Source organism: Schistocerca americana, chromosome 2, assembly GCF_021461395.2.
Source record: "Schistocerca americana isolate TAMUIC-IGC-003095 chromosome 2, iqSchAmer2.1, whole genome shotgun sequence".
NCBI lineage: Eukaryota > Metazoa > Arthropoda > Insecta > Orthoptera > Acrididae > Schistocerca > Schistocerca americana.
This window is the reverse complement of record NC_060120.1, coordinates 105,768,775-105,782,230: the sequence shown is the minus strand read 5'-3', so window position 1 is coordinate 105,782,230 and position 13,456 is coordinate 105,768,775. Positions and strand designations below refer to the sequence as shown.

General features: G+C 43.0%; 1 protein-coding gene and 1 pseudogene across 1 annotated transcript in view; one reads left to right on the top strand and one right to left on the bottom strand.

Annotated features, from left to right (window-relative positions):
* LOC124595802 (alpha-tocopherol transfer protein-like) overlaps window positions 1-13,456 on the top strand; it is a 127,297-nt gene that overhangs the window by 58,619 nt on the left and 55,222 nt on the right. The window lies entirely within an intron of this gene.
* Window positions 11,446-11,563, bottom strand: LOC124597140 (annotated as a pseudogene).

Sequence of the window (13,456 nt, the reverse complement as noted above, 5' to 3'; positions counted from 1 at the left end):
CAAACATCCAATAAGTAGATGATCTTATTCATTTTTACAAAAATTTGTCATCTTTGCGCCAGCCACATTTTAAATATTTAATTTTCGTGTCGTCTTTTGAGGTGTACATTCAGTTCCTTGTACAACACCATTTTACGTAGCTAAAACTTAACGAATAGTATTTTTCATACTAGAATGGTTGATGTAAATATGACTCCGTGCTGCAGTTGTTCCTCTCCTTTCTCGACCATTTTCGGTGCGAAGTGTTCAGTTGCTTTTGTAAAACGTGAGCGTGTAGTAAGAAATTATTACAGAGATGGAGAAGTTACAAAGAAGTCTGTATAAATCTTTCTAGCCTCCCCATGACTATAGACTAGGTTTCCGACCGTTCATTAACAGAGTGAAGTGTTGCAGCTATTCACAGTTGACTTGTACATGGGAGGTACGGTTTTTAGTCCCTATCAGAACCATCCTGAGATAAGTTTTGTAGTTTCCCTTACGGAATATGCCGACATGATTCCTTGTAAATGACAACAAATATTACATTCTGTATCCTAAGCACATTATTATGTGGAATACCAACGATATGATGTAGTTTTGTAATAGTAATGTTTTTTTTACGTAACTAACCAGGTTTTTCGACTAAATTGGTTTCCTTTGGGAATCAAGTAATTGAGTCGGTAAAAATGTTTTTCCTTATGGTTTTACTTAAATTACTTGTCTAAAGAAAGTGAAGTTCTGCTGAAATTCATCAAACACAAGCAGCGCCTACAGGGGACGGGACTACAGGTAATTAACACTCAGGTGTCCGCACCCAGTGATCTAGTGGTCAACGTAGCTGGGCTCCAGATCGCGGGGTCCCGGGTTCGATTCTCGGCTGGGAATAAAGAAAAAGCTCCACGGGTGACGCATTACTTGATCTGACTAGTTTCGCTCTACATTTGCGAGCCTGCTCAGATATTTACTTCTCCGGTAGCAACACCGCTCGAAACAAACGACACAACGTCGTACGAGTTAGATCTCCAAGCGTTTTATCTGTACATTAATTACATTTATGGCTGACACGTTTATGGCATTTGTTAGTGTGGGAAGTGGCTTCGCCGAAAATAGGAAAAAAAGTATTCGTCAATGAGTTTAAAATGCTGCGACACATGAACCTGTGTGTCCCAGTAAACGAAGTGGAAACGCCACTTGACCAAGAAAATTTAATGGAACACACACACACACTCTCTCTCACTCTCTCTCTCTCTCTCTCTCTCTCTCTCTCTCTCTCTCTCTTTCTTAATATAGGTGCGACGGAACAGTTTTCTGCGTAGCTAATTGTTCAAACACCAAACAATAAATGATTTTCCACTAAGAAACTATCCAAGAATTATAGAGTCTGTTTGCTTTTGACTTACAGCCTCAAGTAATTGCGAATGAAGATATTCTCTCTTACCTGTACTACATGAATCTAGACTTGAAAAAATAATTAAGGAAATGCTTTCTTCAGCGCTAAGATGAGAGCGAGACATCACTATACAATCTTCTCTTATTGCAAATGGAAAGCCCCTCACTATCGTATGTTACACCATGTATCTTGCTAATATACCAGTTCATTACACATGGTACTCAAATGGTTTGCGATTGCAAATTTAGTTAACGGATAGAGCCACCTCACTTTTCCACAAAGTCGTGTATAGAATGGCGTTATGGCCTACCTTGCATAAAGACAGTGAGTCATGTAACTTGGCTTAGACGAAATACTTTCGAGAAAATGTTATAACTACGTATGTATAACGTCTGAGAGAGGAATGCAACAGGTTTACAAAGCCTACGGGTCCTCAAAGTATGAATGAATACAAATAAGACTTTCACATAGAGTAATCGGAATCATACCTTCTCGTCCGCCCCGGTAGCTGAGTGGTCAGCGTGACAGACTGTCAATCCTAAGGGCCCGGGTTCGATTCCCGGCTGGGTCGGAAATTTTCTCCGCTCAGGGACTGGGTGTTGTGTTGTCCTAATCATCATCATTTCATCCCCATCGACACGCAGGTCGCCGAAGTGGCGTCAAATCGAAAGACCTGCACCAGGCGAACGGTCTACCCGACGGGAGGCCCTAGCCACACGACATTTCCATTTCCATACCTTCTCAATATACAACTTCTAACAAGGCAATAACACTCTTATAATGCAGGAGAGGATTATAACTTTGAATCTACAGCATGACGGAATGAAAAGATAATACTCCATCCGATAGTCAGCTTCCATATAACGAAAAGTGAGCAACTTACGAGCTTCCGTTTCACCGCGCTGGAGGACATCATTCTAAGGGTGAACACGGAAGTGATTGCTGGTTGACTGCCGATATTTAGACTGCGCTTCTGAAACAACTTTACGTTCGCCTAATAGACACCGCAGCAAATAATTAGAGAGATTTCACCCATTTGCTACATCTTTGTAGAACTCCGAACCAGCTCGCGTAGACATCAGACCTCCAGAGCAGAACAGAAGCACAGGCTAGAATGGCGAATGCATTCGAACTACAGCACCTCTTAGTCCCAAAAAATCGCGGGAGTTTCTCATTGGTTAGTAGTCCAGACCGGCCTCCAAAGATACGAAATGTATCAGTGGCGACACAGAGAGATTGTTCAAAAACTTACTTCTACTAATCGAAGCTGAAAATGGCAAACACGTAAAGCATTGCAAAGACAACTCGGCATCGAAGAGAATCAATAATGCTAGCACAAAAATGAAATTGCAGATGAACAGGCACCCTTCTCTGCATTCCAACTGAGGCGGCCGGCCGCTGTGGCCGAGCGGTTCTAGGCGCTTCAGTCCGGAACCGCGCTGCTGCTACGGTCGCAGGTTCGAATCCTGCCTCGGGCGTGGATGTGTTTGATGTCCTTAGGTTAGTTAGGTTTAAGTAGTTCTAAGTCTTGGGGACTGATGACCTCAGATGTTAAGTCCCATAGTGCTTACAGCCATTTTTGAACAACTGAGGTGGGGTGGTGTGGTTATTTAAGCGGATTTTACGCTCTGAAGAAACATTCTTTTTTAGGCTATCTTCACTGCCCAGCATCTGTAAGGCGTATGTAATACTGACGGTTGAGAACAATTTAGATATTCGTACAGCTAACTGATAACGGGTTCCGGGCTGCTATTCTAAAGTATCTCGTGTCGAATGATAGGGCATTAAGTTAGCATTATTGTACTATTGTAAGATTCTATTCCCGTACAATCTTGCCACGTTGAACAAATAATTGGTACCGAGAGACGAACTTAACTTGAATGTATCTAATTTGCCTAATTTCGCCAGTGATGGCGGATAAAGAATCAGGCATCTGCTGCATAGATGATGTTTTATCTCCAGTATTATTTAACGATTTGTAGCTGTTTTAGAGCAGCTTCCAGAATATGGATAGTTACTTAATAATTTATATGTATGTAGTGATGTAATTACTTGAGAGCACAGTTCGGTGGAGGAGAAAGGAAAAGGCTGTAAAATACGCGGCTGATCAAGCAGTGCTTAACAAGATCAGAAGAGTTACAACAGATGTTGAAGAGTGCTTCAAGAAGGGGCATGAAGTCTGGATTGAAGATATAGGAAAGACAAAAGTGATGAAAATAAGACAGAAGAGAGCACTAGTTAATATGTTATTAGCGGGAAAAAAGGTAGAAAGTCCGTTGCGTACCAGGGACATTTAAGGACATTGAACGAAAACTATAAATAAAGTGGGGAGTGTATCTATGGGGAAAAGAGTATTTTAAAAGGTGAGAAGTTGCTAACAGCTAGCAGAATTTCGATAGAGGTAAGAGAAATATTAGCTAAATATTCTGCTACAGTGTAGCGTTATACAGCAGTGACTCATGGGCAGTTTGAAGAAAAAAGAAGAAACATATTTAGAAAGTTCTGAAATGTGGCTACGGAGACGAATTCTTAAGGTGAAGTGGACTCACAGACTTAAGAATGAAGAAGTAATAAAAATTTGGGATGAAAGAGTATTGGAAGTGATCAGAAAGAGAAAAAATCTCTTGGTTGGGACATATGCTGCGTAGGAATTGTCTGCAACGAAGTATTGTAGAGGGAAAAGTGGAAAGAATGAGAAGAAGAGGTAGAAAGAGAATTGGAGTGATGGACGACATTAGGAATGGAAGAACACACAGACAAACTAAGCAAGATGCTCAGAACAGGAGATGACAGAGAGCTTGCATTTGAAAGGAGTCATAAGATAGATACACCGAAGAAGAAGAAGCAGAAGAAGAAGAAGAAGAAGAAGAAGAAGAAGGAGGAGGAGGAGGAGGAGGAAGAGGAGGAGGAGGTGGCCATGTAGCATTGTCTCTAAAAATGATTTTGAAAGGGAAAATATTGCATAGTTAAAAAAAAATTGTTTTCGGGAAAAGTATTTCGCCGTTCGAAAAATTATGTTTGGCGGAAATTCAGCACAACTTTCTACTACTGGTTGTGAGCGTTATGTCGCTGGGTCAAGCAGAAATGGGGTCAAGGCATGCTTTACAGCTTGTGAAACGAACTGAAAGTAAAGCGCCCAGGGTCAAGTCTCGGTAAGCTTAGTTTTAACGTCAGGACAGCCCATTAACAGAAAATTGCCACTTTAGTCCGAAACTAATTTTTTTGTTGGAGAGGCACGAACGTTGTAGTTATTAAGCGTACGAATTCAAAGCACTCAGGACGTACTGGGTGGCTATAATTAAAGTGCAGCTACTCGCTGAGGACCAGTGCGGGCTGTAATTATCGTGTGACAGCGAAACTTGGCAGATCCGCTGATGCGTTGATGAGAAACCGATTTACGCTGGAAAAAAAATTAGTTCCAGTTTCGGCCACCAGCTGCAAATCTGACGATGTACACTGTCTATATGACGTCCACGCTATCATATGACAGGCCATAACGTGAGTGAACAGTATGGCTATTGAGAGGAGGCCGTGCGCTGTTACTGAAACTGTTTTTTTGTAGACGGTAGCAATTAAAGTGCTGCATTAAGAGAGTATCGCCGACTGAAACGTCTAACACCCAAACCTCCAGATGTCAGACACTCGGATCGGTACCAAACGCTGTGTGTCGATAGAGTATCAACCAAAGTACCGATTTAGCTCGTGCCGTCTGCTGTCGCCCAGTAGAAGATGCGTAAACGGTAATTAAAAGTAACACCGGAACTACGGAGTATAGGAAAGCCGTAACTGTGAGCTAGTAACGCGAAGGTGAGCTGGTAGAGCGTCAGGACATCGTGTTGAGGGTCCCCAGTTCGAAACCCACCAGTTGTGATTTTTTTAATTTTTTTTTGTTTTGTTTTAACAGCTTACGCGTGAAACTGTAACACGGGAGAACATTTTTCTGACTTGTAAAAGGACGTTTCGCAGTCCGTAGCAATGTTCTTTTGGCAGTCTACTTTCGCTTCGTTATTTGATACTAGCAAACCTTTAGCGTACATTTGTATACAGAACACCGTAACTATCTATACAAATGTACTCTATAAGTTTGCTACTTTCAACTAACGGTGCGAAAACAGACTGCCAAAAGAACATTGCTAAAAACTCCGAAACGTTCTTCTACATATCAGAAAAATGTTCTCTCATATGAGCAACTCACGCGTAAACTGTATTAAAAAAACAGTGGATTTCGAACTCGAGACCATCAGTATGATGATCTGATGCTCTAGTAACTCACCTACCAGAGATCTTCAGAGTTACGCTTTTCCTATACTCCGCACTTCTGGTGTTACTTTTAATTACCGTTTACGCATCTTCTACTCGACGACAGCAGACGTCACGAACTAAATCGGTGTTTTGGTTGATACTATATCGACACACAACGTTTCGTACCTATCTGAGTGTCTGACATCTGGAGGTTTGGGTGTAAGGAGCGATCCGATGTCGTTAAATGCCTTAGATGGGGTTATAATGGAATTGGGAAACACGGGTGAGCTTGGTGTGACACCTGGAAGAGGAAGCCATCCTGTCTCGCAGAACGTTATGGACGAGGCTGCTGTTGCTCTGACCGACGATACAACACGTGCCCCAGATAGTGCTAGTGCTGGTGCAGTGTCAAGAGAATTGTCCGTGCCGTGGTCAACAGCACGGGAACTTTTGTGGTCTACCGCACACTGGTAACAGTGCAAGATCGAAAAGGTGCAGCAACTGAAACCTCATGCTACACGGCAACGTTCTCTATTTGCTCTTCGGTTTTCTGGCACGGATCGAACTTGATCATACGTCGCCGGGCAGTATCCTGCAGAGAGACAAAGGAACGTTTTACACTACAGGGTGCGGTGTATACAAAGAACTGCCGAATTAAGCAGCATGTTGTGCAAGAAGAGCCACTGCACTCGCCGTATGTAACTCTGTGGTGTGGATTCACGAGCACCTTCATTCTCGGTCCTTTTTTAATAAGAGAATACACGCGGAGTACCTGGCAGGTATACCGTACGATCTGAACGTTATCGGGACCTCCTTATACAGCACGTGATTCCTGGTTGGCAAGAGTGCCATCTATGTGGAAACCAGTGTTTTCATGCAAGATGGGGCAACACCTCGCATAATAAGATCTGCTTAAATCAACCTTCCAAGAATGTGTTATCTGCAGAGGTTCTTTGTGATGAAAGATCACCTGATATGAATCCTAGTGACTTTCTGCTTTGGGGTATGTGAAAGAACACGTTTGCCAGGGACACGTTCGGTCTCTACCTGCTCTGAAGGCCAGGATACAGGAATATGTTGCTCAGATTGCACCGAAACTACTGCGAGCAACTGTTGATCACATCCTTTAAGAATGTAGCGTCTCGTCGGTCTCCGTTGCTCATAGCGAACAAATTGTGTAAGCGGCGGTTAATAATGAAATCAACCTTAAACATTTATGCCTATTTTTGACCTCTTCTGATCACGTCCCCTTCCTAATCCATTGCCGGCCGCGGTGGTCTTGCGGTTCTAGGCGCTGCAGTCCGGAACCGGGGGACTGCTACGGTCGCAGGTTCGAATCCTGCCTCGGGCATGGATGTGTGTGATGTCCTTAGGTTAGTTAGGTTTCAGTGGTTCTAAGTTCTAGGGGACTGATGACCTAAGATGTTAAGTCCCGTAGTGCTCAGAGCCATTTGAACCATTTTTTGAACCTAATCCATTACACATTGAAAGATTTCTATATGTCTTTCTTGCATTCACAGTGCCAGATTTGCATCTGGTGGCCAAAATTTGAACATTTTTTTCCAGCATAAATCGGTTCCCTATTAACGCATTAGTATATCTGCCACGTTTTTCTGCCATTCGATAGTAAGAGCCCACGCTGGACCCCTGTGAGTAACTGCACTAATTATAACTACCCGGTTGTTGTGGTGTGCAGATACACAGGGTGGTCCATCTGAAGTTTCGGACGATATTATCTCGAAAACTATACATCGGGTAAAGATAGTGGGTAAGACAAGTTCGTAAGCTCAGAGGGGGACATCAAACGATACTACACGTGAACTCCGTGGGTGGGGCAGAGGGCTACTTTTAAATCTTAACTAGAAACACCCATTTTTTATTGCAGATTCAGATTCTGCATAAAAAAGTAATCAAGTTTTGTCTGAAACATTTTTTTAAACCATCGAAAGATGGCACTGAAACCGAGAAAAATTAAAATTGGGGAAGAACTCTGATTTATTTAGAATTATCCGAGAAAGACTGATCAAATAGATAAAAAATGTGCACCAATTCTTTCATTACGCCGAATTAAGCTATTTTTGTACAAAATGTACTGTATCGTACTTTTAGCGTTACCCAGGAACAACGACATTGACATAGTCTAATGATGTTGCCATGAGGTGTTTCATTCGTGTTAGTCCCCTTGCCTCTCACAATTTGGGGTGCGTAATTAATGAAATTAACCACGAAGAAATTGTTCAAAGCTATCCCCATTTGCTTCAATGCATAAAGTCAATCGTCTGCGAAAGTTGTCCACAGTTTTGAGCAGCTTGTCCCGGTTGGAACCACATTCGTTGCCTAGTTTCTAAGTCAACATCTTCCATTAGCTCTCACAAATAATCGCAGAGAAGTTGTAAATAAGATTCCCCGGTAACATTTTGGTCAAAAAGATACGGTCCTGTCAAGCAGCAGTTTAAAATGCCATACAAGACCATTAACGACCATTTGTGTTGATTGTCAACGTGTCTGTGCCAGTGTGGATTGGCAGGGGACCAATAATGACTATTTAATTCGCCATTGTTTTTGAATGTGGCTTCTTGGTGAACATAACATATCTAAAAAAATCATTGTCACCTTTTATTATTTCCAAGGCCCATAGGCAGAAATGCACGTGTGTTTGCATATCTTTTGACGTTAATGCCTATATCAGTGTGATATGATACGCATAATATTTATGTGCTTTCAAAATCCTCAAAATAGTTGATTTCGCTATTACACCTTGTCTCTGAATCGCACGACTACTAATTTCGGGATCCAGCTGAACACAGGCGAGAACGGTAAGGGTACGAGGGTAATTTTCATTGTATTCGCGATGACGGGGTGGACGGTGCATGTATCCATTTCGAGCTCGTTGAGTGCAATTTCGAATAATGTGTCCGCTTGGATGTCGACTGTTTGGGAAACGATCCGCATACAACTGCGCAGCTACAGCGTAATCGTTATGGCATCACCTATAATTAACATCGTATCAACAATCTCTGTAGGAGGATAGTGAGCCATGTTTCGCTAAACAATAATTTACTTTCGTCACTTGATGTTTACGGTTCACAATCTGAAAGTGAAGTGACGTCTGATCGCATTGCACTGACCTTTATACTGAGCCATAGTTCGCAGTTTGGTCACGGCAGCACCACAGTCGTGTGAGTAATGCAGTTGTGAAGAAATCCCTAACGAGATTTTAATACTATTCCGCCTCCCTCCATCAAAAACAGTGGCAGGTAGGATACATTTTGTAAAAAAAAAAAAAATAAAGCTTAATTTGGCGTAATAAAAAAATTGGTGCACATTTTGTATCGATCTGGTGCGTCCTTCTCGGATCATTCTAAATAATCAGAGTTCTTTCCCAATTTAAATTTTTCTCGATTTCAGCGAAATCTGTCAATGGTTTAAAAAATGTTTCGGCCAAAACTTGATTACTTTTTTTATGGAGATTCCGAATCTGCAATAAAAAATGAGGGTTTCCTTTTAAGATTTAAAAGTAGCACCCGTCCCCACCAAAGGGGGGAACGGCCTGGGGGTCATGTGTAGTATCATTTGATGTCCCCCTGTGAGCTTACGAACTTGTCTTACCCACTATTTATACCCGATGTGTAGTTTTCGAGATGATCTCATCCGAAACTTCAGATGGACCACCCTGTAGGACAGGTCAAAGACAGAAGCAACAAGGGCGCGGCCAACGTGGCATCTTTGTAGCAGGCTTGTGAAGAGGCAAGACCTATTACAAGGTGGTCAGAAGATACGAGGCAAAGCGAGTGTCCTTTGATCTAGACATGAAAGCCTTTATTATTATTTTTTGTGTCAAAAGCGTCCCTGGTTCCTTTTTCCAGCGCGGCTGCTCTCGATCGGTAGGCGTTCTGCCTGTGAAGGAGTGGTGCGCGGCGACGTGTGCGGACTGCGGACTTAGTTCGGGCTGATGAAGCGTCTTTCTGACAGAGCGACACCTGCTCCGCACAAAGGAACATCTCCGCGCGTGCCTCCCGCCGAGTGGTCTGATTAACCTGATAGAACACACACGTCTGTTCGCTGACTGAGAAGTTCCCTGACGTCTACTATCACTGTAAGGGAGATCCTGTTTGACTTGTGGCTAAAAAAAGGACGTAATTTTCGAAACATTGAGTGAGAATTTAACGCTGATCCATCCGAAGACACCTGTTATACAGGAACCCATTGATCGTGACCGGGCCAAATATCTCACGAAATAAGCGTCAAGCGAAAAAACTACAAAGAACGAAACTTGTCTAGCTTGAAGGGAGAAACAAGATGTCGCTATCGTTGGCCCGCTAGATGGCGCTGCCATAGGTCAAACGGATTTAAACTGAGTTTTTAAAAAAATAGAAACCCCCATTTTTATTACTTATTCGTGTAGTACTTAAAGAAATATGAATGTTTTAGTGGAGGAAAACGGTAATCATCTAACAGAACTGAAAAAAAACTATTGAGGCAGTAAATGAAACTGCTTAGAAGCCGTAAACTATTGAGTGTTTCTATTTGTTACCGTTGAATCTCGGATCTGGAAAGCCACCAGATTTATGACAGATTGCGCACTTTGAAATCACAGTTGTCTTTCAGGAATAAAAAGATTAGGTAATGTGATAAGATATTCTGCAGCTGCACAAAGCGCCGTCGCCGAATCCTTATTCGTACAGTCGTTGCTTCACTGTTTCATTTTCTCTCCTAAAACAAACTGGTTGACTGCATACCTTTCTTGTAAATTTCCGTCCTAGTAAAATACTTGGCAGAATTACGATCTTAGTCCTGTGTTTGGCTGGAGGAACTCACGTTCGTTCACGTGTTTTCTGCAATTTCTTTTGACATTAAGTGCTCAATAACGTGTGTTGGACAAGATACGCACAAGCCTTTGTGAGATTTTCGTAATAAGAGGACGTTTCAGTTGTAGTAAGAGGATACTCCACCGTTTCCGGTAGACAAGTTACGGGTGATCTTGCAGACATCAGCATTTGCTGTTGTGCGTCTTGGAAATGAGGTAATTTACTTCTGAGAATCCTGAGTTTTTTTTCTGCGTATACTAACCACAAATGACGACAGGTACTTAGGAAAACGGTGTAGTATCTTCAGTCACGTTTTGAGGAAATAAAGGCATTATGTAACGGTAGCTGAGTGTTATAGCATTTTAGACTAAAAGTATACACTATTAAATGCTTTTTAGCCATTTAGCTCTTCACGACATTCATATTCGTCCTGTAACGTGTAAATTCTACAGTTCTTAAAAATAACTCTGAAGCAATATGGCTGTGCCACGTTTGGTTTCAGAGAAGCTGATTGCTTCCGTGTCTTCAAACAGCCATACTTCTCTGACCGGAACATTGTAAAAATGCTTCTTTGTGCCAAAAGACGAACGACATCTTTGTCGTTGCTAATTTGTTGCATTTAGAAACCACACCAAGATCCATCTAACGTGATTCAGGCAGATGAATTCTTGACATGCAGTTAAATTGTTGATCTCAGTGCTACAGGCTTATGGAGCGTCTTGTTTAAAGCAATGTAATGTTATCGGAAAGAAATTAGATACACCATCTACAGGAATTAATAAAAATACAATGTAATGATTTCAATTTTAGTCCCTGACTTAAAAGCACTCAGTCTTCAGGCCACAAGTGGCCCATCGGGACCATCCGACCGCCGTGTCATCCTCAGCGGAGGATGCGGATAGGAGGGGCGTGTGGTCAGCACACCGCTCTCCCGGTCATTATGATGGCTTTCTTTGACCGGAGCCGCTACTATTCGGTCGAGTAGCTCCTCAAATGGCATCACGAGGCTGAGTGCACCCCGAAAAACGGCAACAACGCATGGCGGCCCTGATGGTCATCCATCCAAGTGCCGCCCACGCCCGACAGCGCTTAACTTCGGTGATCTGACGGGAACCGGTTTATCAACTGTGGCAAGGCCGTTGCCGTTCCCTGACTTAAGACCATGGTAAAATTTTAAGATGTATTTAAGAACACAGTTGTGGATTAATTTTAGATAACAAGGTTGGAGATAAAACAGCGATCTACGCTGAGTAGTCAAGTCATGGGATCTTCCTAATGTCGTGTCGGACCTCCTTTCGCCAGGCGCAGTTTAGTGCAGCAACTCCACGTGGCGTAGACTCAAAAAGTGGTTGGACGTCCCCTACAGAAATACAGGGTTATTACAAATGATTGAAGCGATTTCACAGCTCTACAATAACTTTATTATTTGAGATATTTTCACAATGTTTTGCACACACACACAAAAACTCAGTTTTTTAGGCATTCACAAATGTTCGATATGTGCCCCTTTAGTGATTCGGCAGACATCAAGCCGATAGTCAAGTTCCACCCACACTCGGCGCAGCATGTCCCCATCAATGAGTTCGAAAGCATCGTTGATGCGAGCTCGCAGTTCTGGCACGTTCCTTGGTAGATGAGGTTTAAACATTGAATCTTTCACATAACCCCACAGAAAGAAATCGCATGGGGTTAAGTCGGGAGAGCGTGGAGGCCATGACATGAATCGCTGATCATGATCTCCACCACGACCGATCCATCGGTTTTCCAATCTCCTGTTTAAGAAATGCCGAACATCATGATGGAAGTGTGGTGGAGGACCATCCTGTTGAAAGATGAAGTCGGCGCTGTCGGTCTCCAGTTGTGGCATGAGCCAATTTTCCAGCATGTCCAGATACACGTGTCCTGTAACGTTTTTCTCGCAGAAGAAAAAGGAGCCGTAAACGTTAAACCGTTAGATTGCACAAAACACGTTAACGTTTGGTGAATTGCGAATTTGCTGCACGAATGCGTGAGGATTCTCTACCGCCCAGATTCGCACATTGTGTCTGTTCACTTCACCATTAAGAAAAAATGTTGCTTCATCACTGAAAACAAGTTTCGCACTGAACGCATCCTCTTCCATGAGCTGTTGCAACCGCGCCGAAGATTCAAAGCGTTTGACTTTGTCATCGGGTGTCAGGGCCTCTAGCAATTGTAAACGGTAAGGCTTCTGCTTTAGCCTTTTCGGTAAGATTTTCCAAACCGTCGGCTGTGGTACGTTTAGCTCCCTGCTTGCTTTATTCGTCGACTTCCGCGGGCTACGCGTGAAACTTGCCCGCACGCGTTCAACCGTTTCTTCGCTCACTGCACGCCGACCCGTTGATTTCCCCTTACAGAGGCATCCAGAAGCTTTAAACTGCGCATACCATCGCCGAATGGAGTTAGCAGTTGGTGGATCTTTGTTGAACTTCGTCCTGAAGTGTCGTTGCACTGTTATGACTGACTGATGTGAGTGCATTTCAAGCACGACATACGCTTTCTCGGCTCCTGTCGCCATTTTGTCTCACTGCGCTCTCGAGCGCTCTGGCGGCAGAAACCTGAAGTGCGGCTTCAGCCGAACAAAACTTTATGAGTTTTTCTACGTATCTGTAATGTGTCGTGACCATATGTCAATGAATGGAGCTGCAGTGAATTTATGAAATCGCTTCAATCATTTGTAATAGCCCTGTATTGAGCCATCCTGCCTCTACAGCCATTACTGCGAAAGTGTTGCTGGTGCAGGATTTTGTTCACGAACTAACATCTCGATTACGTCTCGCGATCTGAGTGACCAAATCACTCGCTCGAATTGTTCGGAATGTTCTTCGAACCAGTCGCAAGTAATTGTCGGCAAGTGACATGGCGCATTGTCATCCGTAAAAATTCCATCGTCGTTTGGGAACCTGAAGTCCACGAATGGCTGCAAATGGCCTCCAAGCAACCGAATATAGCCATACCCATCCCATCCGGTCCGCTAGACCATAGAACTCGGTCCGTTTAATGTAAACAGAGCCCACAC